The following is a 21646-nucleotide window of genomic DNA, read 5'->3' on the forward strand; positions in this document are numbered from 1 at the left end:
GGGGTTTCACCGTGTTAGCCAGGATGGTCTCGGTGTCCTGGCCTTGTGATCCGCCCACCTCGGCCTCCCAAAGTGCTGGGATTACAGGCGTGAGCTACCGCGCCCGGTCATGGAAATATGTTTTTATGGCCAAGGTTAAACAGTGGTTTCTACAATACTATTTTTGATGTTACCATCAAAAATAAAAGTGACAGAAAAAAACAGGTAAGTTGATCTTCATCACAATTAAATGTTGTGATTCAACAAACAATATCAAAAAGTTAAAAGATAACTCAAAGAATGGGAAAAAATATTTGCAAGTTATATAGCTGATCAGTGTCCATTGTACAAAATGTAGAAATGATTCTCACAATTCCAAACAAGAGTCAAATATCCAAATTAAAAATGGGTATGCTGTTTGGATAAGCATTTCTCTAAATAAGCAATACACATGCCCAATGAACACATGAAAAGTTGATTAATGCCATTAGTTCTTAGGGAAAAAATCACCATAAGATACACTTTATGGCCGGGCGCGGTCACTCACATCTGTAATCCCAGCACTTTGGGAGGCCAAGGTGGGTGGATCACCTAAAGTCAGGAGTTCAAAAGCAGCTTGGCCAACATGGTGAAACCCCGTCTCTACAAAAATTCAAGAATTACCTGGGCACGATGATGGGTGCCTGTAATCCCAGCTACTCGAGAGGCTGAGGTGGGAGAATCGCTTGAATCTGGGAGGTGGAGGTTGTAGTGAGGTGAGATCACACCACTGCATTCCAGCCTGGGCAACAGAGTGAGACTCTGTCTCAAAAAAAAAAAAAAAAACAAAAAACAAAAAACTTTAGAAAATTAAAACATATTTTAAAGTGAAGGAAGCCACTTTGAAAAGACTGCAGAGTATGTAACTCCATTAATATGATACTCTGGAAAGGATAAAACAATGGAGATAGTAAAACGGATTAGTGCTTACTAGGAACTTTCTAAGCAGGAAGAAGGCTCAATAGGTGAAGTACATGGAATATCTTTAGGGCAGTGAAGACGTTCTGCATGGACCCGCAATGCTGCACGCATCATACTGTTTTTGAAATGCTACAGCATTTTAAAAGTCAAAGAGTGAACCTAAATATATGAAAATTTTTTTTAAAAAAATTATTATTTTTCGGTTAGGGGAATCCCATGAAGAAATGCAGGCAAAATAAGAAAAATGCATTACAAATGTATAAAAATAATCCCATTGACGGAATGGGAGAAAAAGGAGCTGATCTAAGCAACTTAGGAAATAAGTGGAGATTCTGAGTCTAATGCCCAAAGGAGTTGTCTATGAGCAGTGTACTTTAATTGGTAATGTTGTTTCCTATGGGGGTGTGGATTAATAATCCTGAAGCCACCATGCATGTATTATGGGACTCGATTATTACATAAAGGAGGCCAGCTTTCTCTAGAGTAGGAGATTACATGTAAGTAGTGGTGATGGGTGGAGAGACTCATGTATTGCAGGATGAAATCATGTGGTACTGGAGATAGCAGTAGGAATTCATGCTTAACTTTATGTAGATATATATGGAAAAATGTAGAAATATTTACACAGATGTTTATATAGGCAGGTTTGTATACACACGTACATTTCTTTTTTTGTGTCAGCTGAGAAGGCCTTGAATCTACAGACACTCCAGTAGCAAGAGGTACACTTGGTGGGCAGATCTTCATTTCTAATTCCACTTTCTGATGAAATAAACTAGGAAGCTTTGAAGAAATGGTGGATACTAGGCTTTGGCAGGGAGTGATGAAAATTTTGCCTGGAGTACCTTCTAATGCCTGAAAGTAAGAAAATGTGAAACTGCAGCACAATCAACCAAGCAAACTAAAACCAAAATGATGTTGGCAATTTTAAATGATACAGAAGCCCACTGAAAGACCTTCCAGTGCTCAAGAATGGATCAAGGTGAGCAATAATATACATGAGTATAAGTAAAGTATAAAATAAATATTCACAATTTCATACAATATTCTATATGGTATAGACACATTATTGAATTAATATGTGATAAATGGTGAGGAATTGACAAATTGTACATGGCGACAAATTCTCAACTATTTTTAAAGATACTCCATCATAAGGAAGTGGAACATGAATCCCAGTTGTTAATATGTGCTATGTATAGTGACTTATTTTTAAAAATGTAAAAGTAAAAGAGAAAAATTAATTTTACAGTGGGAAAATATGACTACAATCCCTTTCCGAGGGGAACAAAATTACTATCAACAGTGATAAAGCATGTCGATAGTGTGTACCCTCGACATGATATGATGAGAATGACACTTACTTTCCGTGTTCCTCCTCCCTTACACCCAGAAATCCAGTAAAATCATGAGGAAAACATCAGAGAAATCCCTAATTAGGGATGTCAGTGTCCTTAACAACAAGGAAAGTGAGGGAAACTGTCACAGGCAGGAGCCCAAGGAGACACATGACATCTCAATGTAATGTGGGGTCCTGGATGGGATTCTAAACAGAACATGGACATAAGTGAAAGCTAAGGCATCTAAATAAAATGTGCATGTGAGCTGGGTGCGGTAGCTCATGCCTGTAATCCCAACACTTTTGGAGGCCAAGGCAGGTGGATCACCTGAGGTCAGTAGTTCAAGACCAGCCTGGCCAACATGGTGAAATCCCATCTCTACTAAAAATACAAAAATTAGCTGGCATGGTGGTACACGCTTGTAGTCCCAGCTACTTGGGAAGGTGAGGCAGGAGAATTGCTTGAACCTAGGGAGGTGGAGGTTGCAGTGAACCAAGATTGTGACACTGCTCTCCAGGCTGGGTGACAGGGTGAGACTCCGCCTCAATAAATAAATAAATAAATAGTGTATGTTAGATAAGAATAATGTATAATATTCATTCATTAATTATTGCTATTGTCCCACACTAATAATAATAATAGTTAACTAAGAGGTTAATAAGGGAAACTGTACTACCTTGGCAAGTGTTGTGTGAATATAAACTGTTCTAAAAAAGTTTATTTATTTCTTAAGTCTTTGCCCAACTTAATAAACAAAATATTATCAATACTGTTGATGTCCCGCTGATATAGGAATAGCACTGGGTCGTGGCAAGAGGACAAAAAATCCAAATAACAGCTAAAACATGAACTAGGCAAATAAACCACAGGGAAACCCCAAAATAAGGGAGAGAAAATGGCCAAAATCTTTGTCACGGTGACATATCCATCACCCTTCCCAGCAAACTCAAGTAAGCAATAAAGGGTACAGTAACCAGGGGTCCCTGAAATCCCCTCCCTTTCCAGAATATCTAATGATTATTCCACCCCTAGTTAAAGAAACAGGCATAAAATAGGAAGGCTGAGTGGTCATAGGAAAAAGAAGAAAATATCAAGCAGTAATTTCACGGCTTGAAAATCACATCAAGAAAGGAGCTGTTAAAATATTCTACAAGGACAAGGACAAGCCTGGGCTGATAAGACTTTAATGGGCTAAGTTCGCTGAGACTGGCTGGGTCCAACATCATGCCGGGTTTGACCCATGCCCTACCCCAGACCTAATGAGACATACTAAATCCAACACCCACCAGTGTCATGACATTTCACTTGTATATAAGCATTCATATGTATACACACATGACATATACCTAATAATACATCATTAAATACATTGTTGCTGTCATTTCTTTCATCGAACTGTAAAGTTAGATTTTACTAGGAATATAAAAGTTTTTCTTCCATAGGGCAACCACTAAAAAAGTAAAAAACAAAAAAAGATGTTAAAGAAGAGAAAATGAAATCATATCCAATTCTCAATTTAAACCACAAAAGGCAGCAAATGGGTGGAAGACAAAAATAGGACCAAAGAACAAGGGCAACAAATGCAAAACAGTAACAAATATGGTAGATATCAATCTAACTATATCAGTAATCACTTTGAATACCAATGGTAAAAATAAAACAATTAAAATACACAGATTGTCAGCCAGGAGCAGGTGCTGGTGCCTATGATCCCAGTATTTTGGGAGACTGAAGCAGGTGTGTCACCTGAGGTCAGGAGTTTGAGACCAGCCTGGCCAGCATGGTAAAACACTGTCTCTCCTAAAAATACAAAAGTTACACAGATGTGGTGGCACACACTTGTAATCCCAGTAACTTGGGAGGTTAAGATGTGAGAATTGCTTGAAAGCAGGAAGCAGAGGCTTCAGTGAGCTGAGACCCTACCATTCCATTCCACCCTGTGTGATAGAGTGAGAATGTCTCAAAAATAAAATAAAATAAAATAAAATACACAGATTGTCAAAGTGAATAAAAAAAGACCCAGTTGTATGTTTTATATAGGAAACCCATTTAAATATAAAGACAAATAAAAGAAAATTCAAATTAAAGCCATAGTGAGATATCACCTCACATCTCTGAGATAATAGGTGAGAGTGAGGTAATGAACATGCTAACTAGCTAGAATTATCCCACAATGTATATAATACTTCAGACATAATGTTGTATACAGTAAATACATGCAATTGTATATCAATTAAAAAATGTGAAGACATACCTAAATTAAAAGTATATGAGTGACACAAAATATGCCATGCTACCAGTAATCAAAAGAAAGCATGAATAGCTATATTAATTTCCTAAAGGGTGGACTATTAGGGCAGGAAAATTATCAGGCATAAAGAAGAACATAATGATAAAGAAGTTAATTATCCAAGAAGGTGTAACAATCCCTAACAAGTATGAAAGTCACAAAACAGCATCAATCTACGTGAGGAAGAAACTGTTAAAACTACAGGAAGAAATAGACGAATCCACCATTGTCGTTGGAGACTTCAACACTCCTCCACCAGAAATAGATTCAGCAGGCAGAATCAGTAGGATTTGACTGAACTCAGCAGCACCATCAATGCACTGGGTACAGTTGACATCTACAGACTACTTTACCCAATGATGGGTGTATTCGTTCATTTTCATGCTGCTGATGAAGACATACCCCAGACAGGGAAGAAAAAGGGGTTTAACTGGACTTACAGTTCCACATGGCTCAAGAAGTCTCAGAATCATGGTGGAAGGCAAAAGGCACTTCTTACATGGTGGCAGCAACAGAAAATGAGGAAGAAGCAAAAGCAGAAACCCATGATACACCCATCAGATCTTGTGAGACTTATTCACTATCATGAGAATAGCACAGGAAAGACCAGCCCCCATGATTCAATTACCTCTCACTGGGTTGCTCCCACAACACGTGGGGATTCTGGGAGATGCAATTCAAGTTGAGATCTGGGTGCGGACACAGTCAAACCATATCGATGGCAGAACACACAACCTTCTCGAGTCCACACGAACTGCTCATCAATAGAGAGACCACATTCTCCTCCATAAAACACACCTTAACAAATGTAAAGGAAAAGGAATCATATAATATATGCACTCAGGTCAAAATAGAATTAAAATTGAAATTAATAAAGGGATGATAACTGGTAAAATACATGGATACTCAATAACACAGTTCTAACTATCACATGGGTCAAAGAAGGAATCTCAAGAGAAATTTAAAAATATATTTTGAACTAAATGTAAAGGAAAACACAACTTATCAAAATTCATGGGGTGCAATCAGGGAGCTTGGAGGGATATTATAGCCTCAAATACATATATATTAGAAAAGAAGAAATCTGGCCAGGTGCTGTGGCTCATGCCTGTAATCCCAGCACTTTGGGAGGCTGAGGCCAGCGGATCACGAGGTCAGGAGTTTGAGACCAACGTGATCAGCATGATGAAACCCCATCTCTACTAAAAATGCAAAAATTAGCCAGGCATGGTGGCATGCACCTGTAATCCCAGCTACTCAGGAGACTGAGGCGGGAGAATCGCTTGAACCCGGGAGTTGGAGGTTGCAGTGAGCCGAGATCATACCCGGGCTCACTCCGTCTCAAAAAAAAAAAAAAAAAAAAAAAAAAGAAAGAAAGAAAGAAAAAAGAAGCAATCTAAAAGTTAGTCATCAAAATTTTCACCTTAGAAACCTTAAAGAAAAGTGTATCAAGTTAAATCCAAAGTAAACGGAAGAAAAATATAATATGCCAACATAGAGAAAACAAAAGTAAAGATAGAGCCCACCGGAATTTTTAAGTGACTAGTGACAGCTTAATAGTTTATGGAGGATAAACCTGTCAAATGTTACCTAAGAAAACACAATACCCCAAACTGAATGCTTGCTTATGGGCATGAAGAGGTGATCCACTCTGAAATTAGGAGACATGAATCTATGATCCACCTAAGCATGCAAAGCGGGGCAAATTAATTTGGTTCCAAAGTTGGGAAATACACTAATTATGAATAACCCACCAAAAATAAATTGAAGCAAGTATTGCTATGTATACAAAGTAAAGGATATGAGAAGAGAGTCAAAATACATGCGACCCTCCAAGAAACATGAAAAAAAATAATGAGATTTGTAGGAAAACATCAAAGAACATGTGAGGGGACACGCAGGCACTGATGCGTGAGCATGTGCATGTCTTTGGAGAAAGTCCCATAAAGGCCTGCCCACCCACCCCCAGCCCCACCCTCTCTGCATTTCGCCTCCTGCCGTGCTTGTGTTCCTTGCATTGGGTTTCTTCTGGGGCCAGGTGTGGACCCCCTTATTTCCAGCTGCCTGTGAGGTTGCTCTCACCATGTGGTTGCATTGATGCCAGGCGGCCGTGAGCTGGCCACAGTGAATTTTCAGATCCTTGGATCCCACCGACACCTGCAAAATGAGCAGACAGGAACCTCTCTGTCTTTTCCACCCTCACTCCTCCTCAGCACCAACTCCTCTGGTCCCCTCTCCACAGAGGACAGGGACTATCCTCACTTGTTCCGTCTTTCTGATTGGATGACCTCATGGACTTGGGGAATATTACCTTTTTTTTTTTTTTTTTTTGAGACGGAGTCTCGCTCTGTTGCCCAGGCTGGAGTGCAGTGGCGCGACCTTGGCTCACTTCAAGTTCCACCTCCCAGGTTCGTGCCATTCTCCTGCCTCAGCCTCCCAAGTAGCTGGGACTACAGGCGCCCTCTGCCACACCCGGCTATTTTTTTGTATTTTTAGTAGAGACGGGGTTTTACTGTGTTAGCCAGGATGGTCTCGATCTCCTGACCTCGCGATCTGCCCACCTCAGCCTCCCAAAGTGTTGGGATTACAGGCATGAGCCACTGCGCCCAGCATGGGAATATTTAAAAGAAGAAAACTGAGTCATTCAAATCCCTCCCCACAGAATACTGTCCTCAGGGAGCAGCCCTCCCTCCCCTGTCCAGTCCCTCCGTGGTCTGCCCTTCTGCCTCCTCAGGTGTTACTCATCCCAGCGGTCCTTCCAATCCGCTCTGGCCTGTGCCATGGACACACTGTTTCCTTTTCCCTTTTCCTTCCCTGTCTGTTGTCCTCACTGCTCCCTCACTCTCCAGAATCTCCTCCAATGCTCCTCCTCCTGGAGGCCTCCCTTGTCCATCCCATGCCAGGTATGATGCCTGTCCCCTGAGTTCTGAGGAGCTGATCAATCATCTACAGTTTAGTTTCTGTTACATTTTCTGAATCACTACTTGACTGACATGTCAGAGAAAATGGAAACTTTTGTCTATGTTATTCCTCTGTGAGCCCCTCACATGTGATAAACAAAAAGCAACACAGAAGATTCTCCTTTACATTGAATCTCACAAATGGATTAATGGATCAGCCAAACGCTCAACTACGTTCTTACCTAATTAACAATAAAGTACAACTCTCTTTCAACCTGAAATGACTTGAACTTGAAGATGAACCTGTTTCCTGTGCTCCTTTCTGTTCTCAGGTCAGGATGTGAGCCCTGACTTCCCCTCAGCCTCTTCTCCAGCCTCTCCATCCTCAATCCACTGCAGAGGCCCTCTCATGGGCCAGGCTGCTTGCTCTGTCCTCCTCATCTGCCCCTCTTCTGTCCGTCTGGACAGCGTTGCCGTCTTAGAAACCAAGGAAAATTGTCTTGTTCTCCAAGATTCACTTCTATTAATATGACTCCCTGGATAAACGTTTCCAAATTTTTGCTAGCTGCTGTATTTCACCATTTTTGCTATTTTTTTTCCTTCAAATTTTATCACAGTAGCTGTTATCCTGGTGGCAGTCATTATTTGGTTTTCATTTTCATTGCTCATTTTCATTGTACATAGATGAATTTATCCTGAACTTTTATACTGTCATCTTGTTATAAGATCATGTGCATCAGAATTTGCATAATGGGTGTCAACGGGAAAAGTGGAAACCACACAATGACACAGCCTCTTTTATTAAGAACTGTTTCATTGCCTTGTTTTGAGACAGAGTCTCATTGTCACCCAGGTTGGAGTGCAGTGGTGCGACTTGGCTCACTGCAACCTCTGCCTCCAGGGTTCAAGTAATTCTTCTGCCTCAGCCTCCCAAGTAACTGAGATTACAGGCATGCACCACTATGCCTGGTTAATTTTGTATTTTTAGTAGAGACTGGGTTTCACCATATTGGCCAGGGTGGTCTCGCACTCCTGACCTCGTGATCCCCCCATCTTGGCCTCCCCAAATGCTGTTTTTACAGGCGCGAGCCACTGTGCCCAGCCTGCCTTTACTCTTTAGGCCACAGAGGGTGATGTTAAAATATTCATGGCCCTGGATTAAAACCTGATTTAGAACCATCATACTCAGAATTTTAAGATATTTTCAAATCCATTTATAAATTAATTTCAATATTGCTTTCATTTTTATGTAAATAAAATTCAAGCTTTTACAGTTCTAGAAGGGCGTTTTCCATTAGTATAAAATAGGCCCTTATGTGTATAATACACTTTTCTGCTGCAAAGTATAATGCACTTTTCAATGACAGACTGCTTATACAATGGCGGTTCCACAAGATTATTATGGAGCTAAAAAAAACGTACCATCTCCTAATGATGTTGTAGGCATTGTAATGGCGTAGTAAAATCACTTTTTTTTTTTTTTTTTTTGGAGACAGAGTCTCGCTGTATTACCCAGGCTGGAGGGCACTGGTGCAATCTCGGCTCATTGCAACCTCCACCTCCTGGGTTCAAGCGACTCTTATGCCTCGGCCTCCAGAGTAGCTGGGATTACAGTTGCGTGCTACGATGCCTGGCTAATTTTTTTTTTTTTTTTTTTGTATTTTTGGTAGAGATGGGTTTTCACCGTGTTGGCCAGGCTGGTCTCAAATTCCTGGCCTCAAGTGATCTGCCCACCTGGGCCTCCCAAAATGCTGGGATTACAAGCGTGAGCCACTGCAACTGGCCAATTACTTTATTTTTAAAGTAAATTTAATGTAGCCTAAGTGCACAGTGTTTATATAGTTTACAGTAGTGTAAAGCATGCCATAGGCCCTCACTTCCATACTCACTGACTGACCCAGAGGAACATCCAATCTCGCAAACTTCATTCATGATTAGTGCCCTATACAGGTGTACAATTTAAAAAATATACATTTTTTCTTTTTTTGAGACGGAGTTTCACTCTTGTTGCCCAGGATGGAGTGCAATGGTACGATCTCGGCTCACCGCAACCTCCATCTCTTAGGTTCGAGCAATTTTCCTGCCTCATCCTCCCGAGTAGCTGGGATTACAGGCATGCGCCACCACCCTCGGCTAATTTTGTATTTTTAGTAGAGACGGGGTTTCTCCATGTTAGTCAGGCTGGTCTCAAACTCCCGACCTCAGGCAATACCCCCTCCTTGGCCTCCCAAAGTGCTGGAATTATAGGCATGAGCCACTGGGCCCGGCCCTAAAAAATATTTTGTACTGTATTTTTTGCTGTGACTTTTCGAATGTCTAAGTATGTTTAGATATACAAATACTTATTTTGTTAGCGCTGCATACAGTATTAAGTACAGCAACATGCTACATACATTTGTAGTCTGGGAGCAATAGGCGATACCATGTAGCCTAAGTACATAGTAGATGGCACAGCCTACTACAGTTTGCATAAGTGCACTGTATGATGGTCCCAAATGACAAAACTGCCTAACAAACATTTATAAGAATGCATCCTCTTCATTAAGTGAAGCATGACTGCAGTTTAATCAACAGGGACATTATCCTTTCTTTTGGGTGCCTCTTAAATATTCCATTCATTGACACACAGTGGCTGACACCCACGGAGACTCTTGTTGATACGGTGCAAGACCAATCTGACCTCCCCTTTAGTGTCACAAATGCCAGTTCAATTATCTTTCTCTGAGCATTTCACTTGCATTATTTTTTTTCACCTTGGCAACGTGAAGCAAATAGTCAGGGATACAGTAATCACTGAGGAATTGCAGAAGGTAAGAATCAATTTTTTTTTTTTTTTTTTTGAGACAGAGTCTCACACTGTCACCAGGATGGAGTGCAGTGGCACAATCTCGGCTCACTGCAACCTCTGCCTCCTGGGCTCAAGCAGTTCTCCTGCCTCAGCCTCCTTAGTAGCTGTGATTACAGGCATGTGCCATCATGCCCAGCTAATTTTTGTATTTTTAGTAGAGGCGGAGTTTCACCATGTTGGCCAGGATGGTCTCGATATCCTGACCTCGTGATCTGCCTGCCTCAGCCTCCCAAAGTGCTGGGATTATAGGTGTGAGCCACCGCGCCCGGCCGGGAATCAAGATAGTGTAGGAAAATTCACTGGGTTTAATATGCCTTAACAAATGCAAAAAAAGTGGACAAATTATACGAACGATGGTTTGTGAGACACCGTGTGTGAAGCAATGAAGGACGGTGATACCTGTGGGATATGAAATAGTGACATGAGACCTACTATCACCTCAAGGTACTTCTTCAAGATAATTTCCTGCTGTGATGTGGCAAGGATGTTTGGAGACTTTTTTTGTTGATACAATTAAACTGAGGGTCTGGAAAAACAATTTTGCCTAATTTCACTACAGTAGCAGTCCACAAGAAAAAAACAAAGACACTTGAAAATACGTTTGAATACACTTGGTCTTCCACCTGTTCATCTTATTAATGTCTGCAAAAAGAGGCATTCACATAACACAACCATCTTGCAACAAGCCCGTATGAAGAGTGAAACATTAGCATTGAAGGAAATGTGTATAAATAGGTTGAACCACCACATCTTGACCCAAATCTGCATTTCTTACTATGTGTTGTCATTTGTGGCTGACAAAGATAACGATTTTTTTAATACGAATGCTCTCTGGCTTGCAATGGTTTGATTTAAGATATTTTGACTGTAGGACGGCAGAAAACCAATACACCTTCTATAGAAACCATATTTCAATCACCCACATAAGCATTCTATTTTTCGCAGTGCAGTAGTCAATAAATTACATGAACTATTTAACGCTTTCTTATATAATAAGTTTCATATTAGACAATTTTGACCCACTATAGGCTAACGTAAGTGTTCTGAACACATTAAGGTAGGCTAGGCTAAGCTATGATGTTAGGTCAGTGAGGTGATTTAAATGCATTTTCGACTTACAATATTTTCAACTTTTGATGGGTTGATGCGAATGTCATCCCAAAGTAAGTTCAGAGAACGTCTGTAATTTAAAGGGAGTTTTCTTTTTTGTGGGGGATAGGGGTCTCACTCTGTCATCCAGGCTGCAGTGCTGTGGTGTGATCATAGCTCACTATAGCCTTGAAATCATGGGCTTAAGTCAGCCTCCTTCCTCACCCTCCTGAGTAGCCAGGACTATAGGTTTGTGCCATGATGCCTAGCTAATTTTTAATTTTTTTTCTGTAGGGATAAGGCCTTACTATATTGTCCAAGCTGGTCTTGGACTTCTGGCCTCAATTGATCCACCTGCCTTGGTCTCCCAAACTGCTAGGATTAGATGGGTGAGCCATTGCAGTTGACTGAGTTTCATATGTATAAGAACAGAACAAATTTCTCATGCAAACAAGGAAAAACTGTTATGTCTCATCCCCTCTCTTTGTTTCCCTAGAAAACTTCCAGTTTCTTTCCAACTTAAGAATCATCTTGTGCCTGTCCTTCACTGCATAAAGACCACAGTCTAAACAATTTGCATGGAACACTGGATTACTCTTATTATGCAAGGAAATTAAGGTTAGGGTGCCAGGTTATCAAATAGAGTAAAGGTGAAGCGTACTGTAGATAAAACTAAAGTCTGCCCTTTAAATTCTCTGTATAGAAGACTGAAACTAGAGTCCCTGCAACACTGCCTGGCAAATAAATGTCTATCTATTAATTCAGAATAAAAATATCCATAATGTATCAATAGTCTTGGTCTCTTGGTTTCTCACATCTCATAAATCTTGAACAATTGCCCACCATAATCATTTTAAGATCATTAGATTGAGTCTTTCGTTACTTGTATAGTAGCCATTTGCTATTGAGTCTTGGAGACTCATCCTGCAAGAATGCATCCTTCACTAGAGAATGTGTTCCTCTTAGTACAATCCTGTTGGTATTTGCACAGTCCACATTTCAGGTGCTAAATAAATCCCAGACTGCTTTCTGGAGCCCTGAATTGTTTCTTCAGATGGAAATCTCTGTTTAATCCAGGTTGAGGAATCCCATATTCACTACCCAGGACACTCACCCATCGCTTCACTCAGAGGAGTATCAAAGGTTCAGCTTAAAACAATAAACAACAACATAGAAGTGAAATAGAAAGGTGGGTAAAATATTGATTGAATCAAGGAAAACAAAAATGTAAAAAACTTTGAGCATGAAAACCTTTAAAAAATATTTTGCTAGGCCGGGCGCGGTGGCTCAAGCCTGTAATCCCAGCACTTTGGGAGGCCGAGATGGGCAGATCACGAGGTCAGGAGATTGAGACCATCCTGGCTAACACAGTGAAACCCCATCTCTACCAAAAAAATACAAAAAACTAGCCAGGTGAGGTGGCGGGCATCTGTAGCCCCAGCTACTTGGGACGCTGAGGCAGGAGAATGGCATAAACCCGGGAGGAGGAGCTTGCAGTGAGCTGAGATCCGGCCACTGCACTCCAGCCTGGGCAACAGTGTGAGACTCCGTCTCGAAATAAATAAATAAATAAAAAATAAAAATATAAAAATATTTTGCTAGTTGATAATACAAAATCAATAAAGTTTGTAATTCTCTTCCTATAAGACCGTACTATTAAACTATATGCAGGCTGGAGATGGATGACAGCACCACCTTAGTAGCATTTTTATTTTAAGGCAAATCAGAAACAATTTTTGGTAATCTCTCATCAAAGAGTAGGAAAAGGATACATATCTATATTATGGGTTATCTGTATAAAGACATGTCATGCAGATATTCACAAAAACAAGTTGGAAGGCATCAAAGAAAGACTTAACTAATGTCTATAGCATTTGCGTAAGACGAAAAGCAAATAATATGAGGACAATCTAACTTCCAGAGCAGCAAAGTAGCTTTCACTGCATTCAGAATAATAATATCAGTGTTCTGTATACACAAATTAATTCCTTGTGTACCTTTCACAATTAGAAGAAACTAAGTCATATAATGAAAATGATCGCAGCTCTTTTTAAGCATGTGATTCTGAGTAAATTTTGACTTGTGATTTTCAGAAAAGTATCCCTCTCCTTTTCAACCAGAGGTATTTCAGAGCAAATTTCTGTGGAACACTAAAACAAATAACATGTAGCATTTGTCTTTCCTAATAAAAGTGATATTTCCATTCAATTAGTAAAATGATACTTGAAAAGATGAAAATAATTGAAAGTATATTAAAAAACAATTACAAAGACATTTTTTAAATAAAGGAAAGAAAGGCATGAATAGAGAAAGCAAAAATGTTAATTTGCTTTTTAGATGATGTCTATGTGAAATTAAAAAAAGAAAACCGCAAACAAATGTTAAAGGTATTTTTATGCCAAAACAAACAACCCCAAAACAACAACAAGACTAAATATTACCAGGAAAGCTTGAAGTTGTAAAACGTGTCCTTCATCAGCAAGCTGAATGAATGTCTGGACTCTGGAGACAAACACAGTCAACCTCAAGGTACTTCTCTTCTTTTCCTGTAGGGCTTTAGCTTAGATTCAGTATCATGGGAGGGGTAATAGGCCTAACTGTTAAGATATTGTGAGAATTGAATGAGCTAATGATACATAACACTTGTAGACTAACGGCTGGTCAATATGCCAACCACAAAGTCAGTATTGCTGATACTGACAGTGTTTTCTATGTAAGTGAAAGGCGTATCATTTGCATCAATTGTGAAATGCATCATTATTTTTGTCACAATGAAAGAATAAAACCATTGACAAACGATAACACAAATACTTCTTATGAATTAGAATCTTTACCTCATAATTATTGATGATATCTCTTTTCAACTTTACAAATGTGGATATTTGTGTTATATCACTTTTATTCAGGGAGATGAAAAATTATGCAAAACACACTAAGAAAGGTATTATTAAATTTCTTCCATTTGGATCAAACTCTTCCGAGTCACTTTTAATCTCATCTTGCCTGACTTTTCCTTCCTTATCATCTGTGCTAATCAGAAGCATTTGGTGATGCTGCATTCCTTGTGAGATTCCTATGATACTTTCTGTGAGATTATCTTTCTAATCTACTGCTACTCTGCAAGTTTTGATGATATTAGTAGAAGCTCTCAAGGAAGCTTTTTAGACTAGATTCAGGTGACATATACAAAGACAACCACATAAAGTTTGTGTTGTGGCCAGCAGTGTTTTGATACTATCAACTTTTAGATGGATCTCTATTTGAAAGGTGTGAAAATGTGCATTTTAGCATTAGTGGATACACTATTTTTCTCTGTGACTGCTCATTTCTCAGTGGAATATTATGGTTGTTGATCTGCTGTAGTTTGTTCTTTTATTGAGGAAACATGTTCAAACATATTTTCATATAAATTAACCAAGTCCTCTTACCTTCTGCATGACTCTTAGGCAGTTAATAGTGGATTACTGAAATTCCTATTTCATATGTTGCAAATTCTGATAATTTTACTCTGCCTCAGCCTCTATTTTGTATAACACTTAACTTGCATATACCACAAGCAGGACTCAGTCATCCTTGACACAGTTTCAAGTTCCTCAATTCCTCCCAGTTCCTGAAAGTTGTTGATACAGTTACATTGACTTGTCCCACAGAGTACACCTACTCCATGTGAACTGAGCAGATATGCCGCAGTAGCCACCTGTCCATCACAGTGTGACTCTATGGAACTTATGCTTGCTTCCTGTAAACCCAGAAATTAGAACTACCCAAGAGAAACCTGCGTGTGTAATGCAGTGGATTCCAATAAAGGCTTCAGCAACTGGGCCTCCCTCTGACTTTCTCTCTTTGCTCCCTACTGGTTTGTGTGTGTGTGTCCAGGAAGGCTCCCCTCTTCTCATTGGTCATGTGACGCATGCTGACCTTTTTTCTCTGGGATGTGTAAGGAATGCACTGCTCGTGCTATTTTATGTGTTTTACTGAGCTGCCTCCTCTGGGTCTTACTCAACCAACACACTTGAACCTAAGTGTTTTCCCAGTCAGGGCTCCCTGACAGCATGGCAGCCTTGGTGTGGGTAAACCATACACAGATCACACAAGAACCACGAAGGAATCTTCCAATATAATGAAGTTTCCTGTGATAGGGACACCTGGTCACAGGTCAGATACTTATGCATTTGGCCATCCATGAGGATAAAGGAGAATCCTGTGAAAAGTACATAGTAGACATCCATGACCAAATTGTATTGTCTCCTTTGGGCAGGGCTATAGTTTATAGACACTGTCCAGAGGAATACCTTAAGGTCAAACTAGAAATAACAAAAATACAAAATATGTGGAGAAATAATTTTATAAGATACAATTCAGAAAAACGATTGAGAAGGAAGATAGGTATGGCATAGAGGTAGCTGAATGTTCGCACTAGACTGGCTAATTTCTACGGACTTAGAAAAAGCTGTAGTTGAGAATTTCTGTCCTAATGTTATATATATGAACAATAGTATCTCTAGGCTGCATTCCACATCCAATTCTTTAATCCAGAACAATTTAATATTCATTTTTTCCTCCACTCCTCTTTCTAATCCCATGGATAGTGATCATACAAATCACTCTTGATCAGTTACTGCAGAAGCACATGTTTTGTGGCTTTCATAAAATGTATTCTTGGCCGGGCGCGGTGGCTCAAGCCTGTAATCCCAGCACTTTGGGAGGCCGAGACGGGCGGATCACGAGGTCAGGAGATCGAGACCATCCTGGCTAACCCGGTGAAACCCCGTCTCTACTAAAAAATACAAAAATCTAGCCGGGCGAGGTGGCGGGCGCCTGTAGTCCCAGCTACTCGGGAGGCTGAGGCAGGAGAATGGCGTGAACCCGGGAGGCGGAGCTTGCAGTGAGCTGAGATCCGGCCACTGCACTCCAGCCTGGGCGACAGAGGGAAACTCCGCCTCAAAAAAAAAAAAAAAAAAAAAAAATGTATTCTTTGTATTACTTGTTACTATGGTCAACTTTCCTGTTAGCTACTTGAAAAATGGAATGGGTTTTTGTATTTCTTCATGAACATATTAAGTGAAGAAGAAACGTAATTTATAATTTTGGATGTTGACTGTGTTTGCAACTAGACTTTCAGGCTGTAAGTTCACTTAAGTTAATAGCATGTTCTGATGTCATACATATAAGCTATGTATTCATTGAACTCTTAACTTCTATTTAGACTGTTGGGTGCAAACAGGGTGTTGGGTTCTTGCCTCATAATGTACTCTTATTTGGGAAGTTTCAATGTTTACATTGACATCTTTCTGAGAAACCTAGTGGGCAGTCTAACCTCAGTGAAACCAGCTTACAAGTTGTTTAGGAGCCTGTGGGAAATAATATCTGTGATGCTTTCATAGAAATATTTGGGGTTTTGCTGCTTAGCACTATATCCTCTGTGCCTGTAATATCATGTTAGCACAATTTTGAGTCTATCACCGTGAGGCATTAGAGCTCATCAACATGCTTGCTATTTTTTTGAGGGGTTGCTCCTTGTGCGCATCTACTGTGTATCCTTAATGGACTGCATTCTGACTTTTTTGGTCAGTGTCAGCAGAGATTGGCTTAATCTATCAGGTATACAAAGTTATTATTTTTTTCTTTTCTTTTTTTTAAAATTTATTTATTATTATTATACTTTAAGTTGTAGGGTACATGTGCACAACGTGCAGGTTTGTTACATATGTATACTTGTGCCATGTTGGTGTGCTGCACCCATCAACTCGTCATTTACATCAGGTATAACTCCCAATGCAATCCCTCCCCCCTCCCCCCTCCCCATAATAGGCCCCAGTGTGTGATGTTCCCCTTCCCGAGTCCAAGTGATCTCATTGTTCAGTTCCCACCTATGAGTGAGAACATGCGGTGTTTGGTTTTCTGTTCTTGTGATAGTTTGCTAAGAATGATGGTTTCCAGCTGCATCCATGTCCCTACAAAGGACACAAACTCATCCTTTTTTATGGCTGCATAGTATTCCATGGTGTATATGTGCCACATTTTCTTAATCCAATCTGTCACTGATGGACATTTGGGTTGATTCCAAGTCTTTGCTATTGTGAATAGTGCTGCAATAAACATACGTGTGCATGTGTCTTTATAGCAGCATAATTTATAATCCTTCCTCAAGGATCTAGAACTAGATGTACCATATGACCCAGCCATCCCATTACTGGGTATATACCCAAAGGATTATTTTTTTCATAGCCCACCTATGACCATGACGATACCTATTCTGTGGCTGTCGGAATTGTCATTCGGCACTATAATGTGATACTCTAAACTGGTATTAACCGGAATCACTCTCTCTTAGTTGAGAAAGCGGAGGGACTCCATTTGGCTCCTTCATTTGCAAGACAACAAGGGCTCCTTACCCACCCCCTTCCTCAAGGACTTAACTTGTGCAAGCTGACTCCCAGCACATCAAAGAATGCAAATAACTGATACAATGCTATGGCAAGCTAGGTCCGCAGTTCCCAGGAATTCTTCCGGATGATAGTACCCTAAGCCCCCGCGTTCGTGTCCGGTTGATAGCCCAGCGTCTATCATCATGTGATGGATTTAAAGCCCCTGCACCTGGAACTGTTTGCTTTTCTGTAACCATTAGTCTTTTTAACATTTTTGCCAGTTTTACTTCTGTAAGATTGCTACAGTTAAGCTCCCCGCTCCCCTTTCTAAACCAAAGTATGAAAGAAAATCAAGCCCCTTCTTCGGGGCTGAGAGAATTTCGAGCATTAGCCCTCTCTCAGTAGCTGGCTAAGAAGGGACCCCTGAATTCGTCTCAAAGTGTGACGTTTCTCTCTAACTCGCTCGGTTACAACAATAATTCCACAACGAAATCCCAGCAGAACATCTGCTCCCAATAAATTCATGACGGAGTCTATAGAATAAAATGACTTCATCATCACAGGGTTCTCTCAAAGTCTTGAAGGTATAGTTGTCATCTAAAACTTAAAGGATTCCCTGCACAAGGAAACACTCTCTTAAATGCAGAAATATGACTTGTGTTCCTTGTCATTGGTATCTCTCAATCTTTCCTTCTAATGTCCTGAATCCCTGCCTTCCAAAAGAGCTTTAGTGGGATCTTGTAGATAAACTATCTGACAACTTCTAAAAATGGGATTTTCTGTGATATGTGAGACATAGGAACCTTTCTTTGAAGAAGTGATTACTGACACTCAAAGTGGGACTATGTAATGGGAAGCCAGTGGAAAAAAAAGAAAGAGGAGAAAAGTTCCTGGAGCTTGATGGTGTCTTTCTGAAGCAGATGCACCTGAATTTAGAATTGTGAATAGATAAGGAAGCTGCTTTCCTGCTCTCTCCCTACATATATGACCATCAACCAATGAAACATCATCACCTTGTGAAGGTTATTTGTTTATGTCTGTGTAGTTGGTTTTTTTTTTTTTTTTTTTTTTTTTTTTTGGTACCAAAATAACACTTGTAAAATAAGATTTTAATTGTGAAATACTTAAAAGACTCAAACTACTTTGTTGGGAACAGGCCCCCAAATCTGTCCATAAACTGGCCCCAAAACTGGCCATAAACAAAATCTCTGCAGCACTGTGACATGCTTGTGATGGCCATGACGCCCATGCTGAAGGTTGTGGGTTTACCGGAATGAGGGCAAGGAACACCTGGCCCACCCAGGGCAGAAAACCGCTTAAAGGGGTTTCTAAACCACAGACAATGGCATGAGTGATTTGTGCCTTAAGGACATGTTCCTACTGCCGTAACTAGCCAGACCCATCCCTTTGTTTTGGCCCATCCCTTTGTTTCCTGTAAGGAGTACTTTTAGTTAATCTATAATCTGTAGAAACAATGCTTATAACTGGTTTGCTGTCAGTAAATATGTGCATAAATCTCTGTTTGGGGCTCTCAGCTCTGAAGGCTGTGAGACCCCTAATTTCCCACTCCATACCCTATACTTCTGTATGTGTGTCTTTAATTCCTCTAGCGCTGCTGGGTTAGGGTCTCCACGACCGAGCTCGTCTTGGCACCACTTAATTACAAGAGTATAAGTAACAACATAAGAAATGGGCAAAGGACTTCAAAATAAGACATACAAATGGCCAAAAGACATACAAAAAATTCTTCAACATCTGTAATCATCAGAGAAATGTAAATTAAAATCATAATGAGATATTGGCTCACACCTGCTACATTGGTTATTGTCAGGATGATGAAATATAACAAATGTTGGTGAGGAAATGAAGAAAGATAACCTTTGTACATTGTTGGTGGGAATGTCAATTAGTACAGACATTTTAGAAAGCACTATGGAAGTGTCACAAGAAATTAAAAATAGAATTACTGTATGATACAGCAATCTCTCTCCAGGGTGTATGCCAAAACAACTGAAATCATTACGTTGAAGAGATATCTGTATTCTCATGTTCATTTCAGCATTATTTACATTAGTCAAGATTTGGAAACAACTTAAGAGCTCATTAATGGATAAATGGATTAACAAAAATGTGGTACATATACACAATGGGATACCATTCAGCCTTAAAAATATAGGAAATTCTGTCATTTGCAACAACTTGGATGAACCTACAGTACATTATGCTAGGTAAAATAGGCTAGGCACAGAGGGACAAATACCATATGATCTCAATTCTATGTGGAATCTTAGAAGTCAAACTCATAGAAGTTGAGAATGATATGGTGTTTACCAGAGGTTGTTATGAAGGGGTGGTTGGGGAAGGGGAGATGTTGGTCAGAGGGTGTGAAGTTTCTATTAGACAGGAGGAATAATGTCTGGTGATTTATTTCATAGCACGGTAAATATAGATAATAAGAATGGGCTGTATATTTCCCAAAACAGCTAACAGAGATAATTTCAAATGTTCTCACCACAAAGAAATAATAAATATTTGAGGTAATGGATATGATGATTAGCCTAATTTGTCCATTCCACAATGTATACATATATCAAAATGCCACAATTAACCCCATGAATAAGAGTACATACAGTTATTATCTGACAATTAAAAATAATAAATAATTTTAGATTTACTGAAAAGTATAAGGAGAGTATAGTTTTACATACCGTTCAGCTTCTCGTAGTCTTAACATCTTAAATAGCCATAACATAGTTGTGAAAACAAATAAAACTGAATGTAGTTAAAACCATTGACTGAAATACAGATTGTCTTTATACTTTACCTGATTTTACATTAATGTCACTTTTTCTGTCAATGATTCAATCCAGGATGCCACACTATACTGTCAGATTTACTGCTTATTTATTGCTATATAACTCATTTATACAGCAAAGTGCCTCAAAACCACACACACACATATTACTCACTGTTTCTTTGGGGCATGAATCCTGGTTTAGATGATGTCCAGGCTGAAGTCTCAGCTGAAGGTTCAGCTGGGGAGGAATCATCTTCCAAGCTCACAGTTTGTTGTTAGGATTCAATTATATGCCCAGGGTGAGATTACTTCACTAGTAAATTATACCAAAACTTTAAAGAATTTATAACAATCCTTCACTAACTCCTCTTCCAAGAGAACAAGAAAACAAACAAAGGAACAAAAACCAAAAAGGAAAAAGAGAGTAATTCCCAATGCATTTTATGAAGTCAGTTAACCTGATACTACAACTGGAAAAAGACATTATAAGAGAGGAAAATTAGAGACCAACATGCCTTATAAATATGAGACTCCTCAACGAAAAACTATGAAAACACAAAACCACCACAGACAAAGGACATATGCTATTACCAAGGATATTTATTCCAGCACTGCAAGTTTGGATAAACATACAAAAACAATTAGTAAAATATACTATCTAAATAGTATAAAGAGTAAAAACACATGATCACCTCTTAAGATGAAGAATAAGCATTTGACTAATTCGAATCCCATTTATGATTTGAGCATTTATGAAAACATTGAGCAAATGAAGCATAGAAGGGAACTTTGCCTAAAAAGAGCATCAATTAAAAATTCACGTAACAACATACAATGTCATGAAAGCCTCAGTAATTTCTCTAGGATTAGAGATAAGACACAGAGGTCCACTCTTGCCACTTCTATTCAACAGAATTTTGGAGGATGTAGCCAGGACAATTACGCTACAAAAAATGTAAGACATCCACAATGGAAAGGAAGAAGTTAAACCATCTTCATTTGCAAATGACATAATCCTGGGTATAGAAAATCCTAAGGAGTTCACTAAAATAAGATTAGAATCTAAAAACAAGTT

The 21646-nt window shown here is 39.5% G+C and overlaps 1 long non-coding RNA gene across 16 annotated transcripts in view; it reads right to left on the reverse strand.

Annotated features, from left to right (window-relative positions):
* LOC119623586 (uncharacterized) overlaps positions 1 to 21646 on the reverse strand; it is a 406106-nt gene that overhangs the window by 109519 nt on the left and 274941 nt on the right. For 14 of the 16 annotated variants that reach the window (XR_012091421.1, XR_012091423.1, XR_012091418.1 and 11 more), the window contains 4 exons: positions 6652 to 6726; positions 5198 to 5367; positions 1602 to 1794; positions 643 to 780 (listed from right to left, as the gene is read on the reverse strand). This is a non-coding gene — a long non-coding RNA (uncharacterized lncRNA). Of the gene's footprint in view, positions 1 to 642; positions 785 to 1601; positions 1795 to 5009; positions 5064 to 5197; positions 5368 to 6651; positions 6727 to 21646 lie in introns of all 16 variants that reach the window. The other 2 variants (XR_012091426.1, XR_012091416.1) reach the window with 2 other exon arrangements.

This window comes from Chlorocebus sabaeus, chromosome 26 (assembly GCF_047675955.1).
Source record: "Chlorocebus sabaeus isolate Y175 chromosome 26, mChlSab1.0.hap1, whole genome shotgun sequence".
NCBI classification, from domain to species: Eukaryota; Metazoa; Chordata; class Mammalia; order Primates; family Cercopithecidae; genus Chlorocebus; species Chlorocebus sabaeus.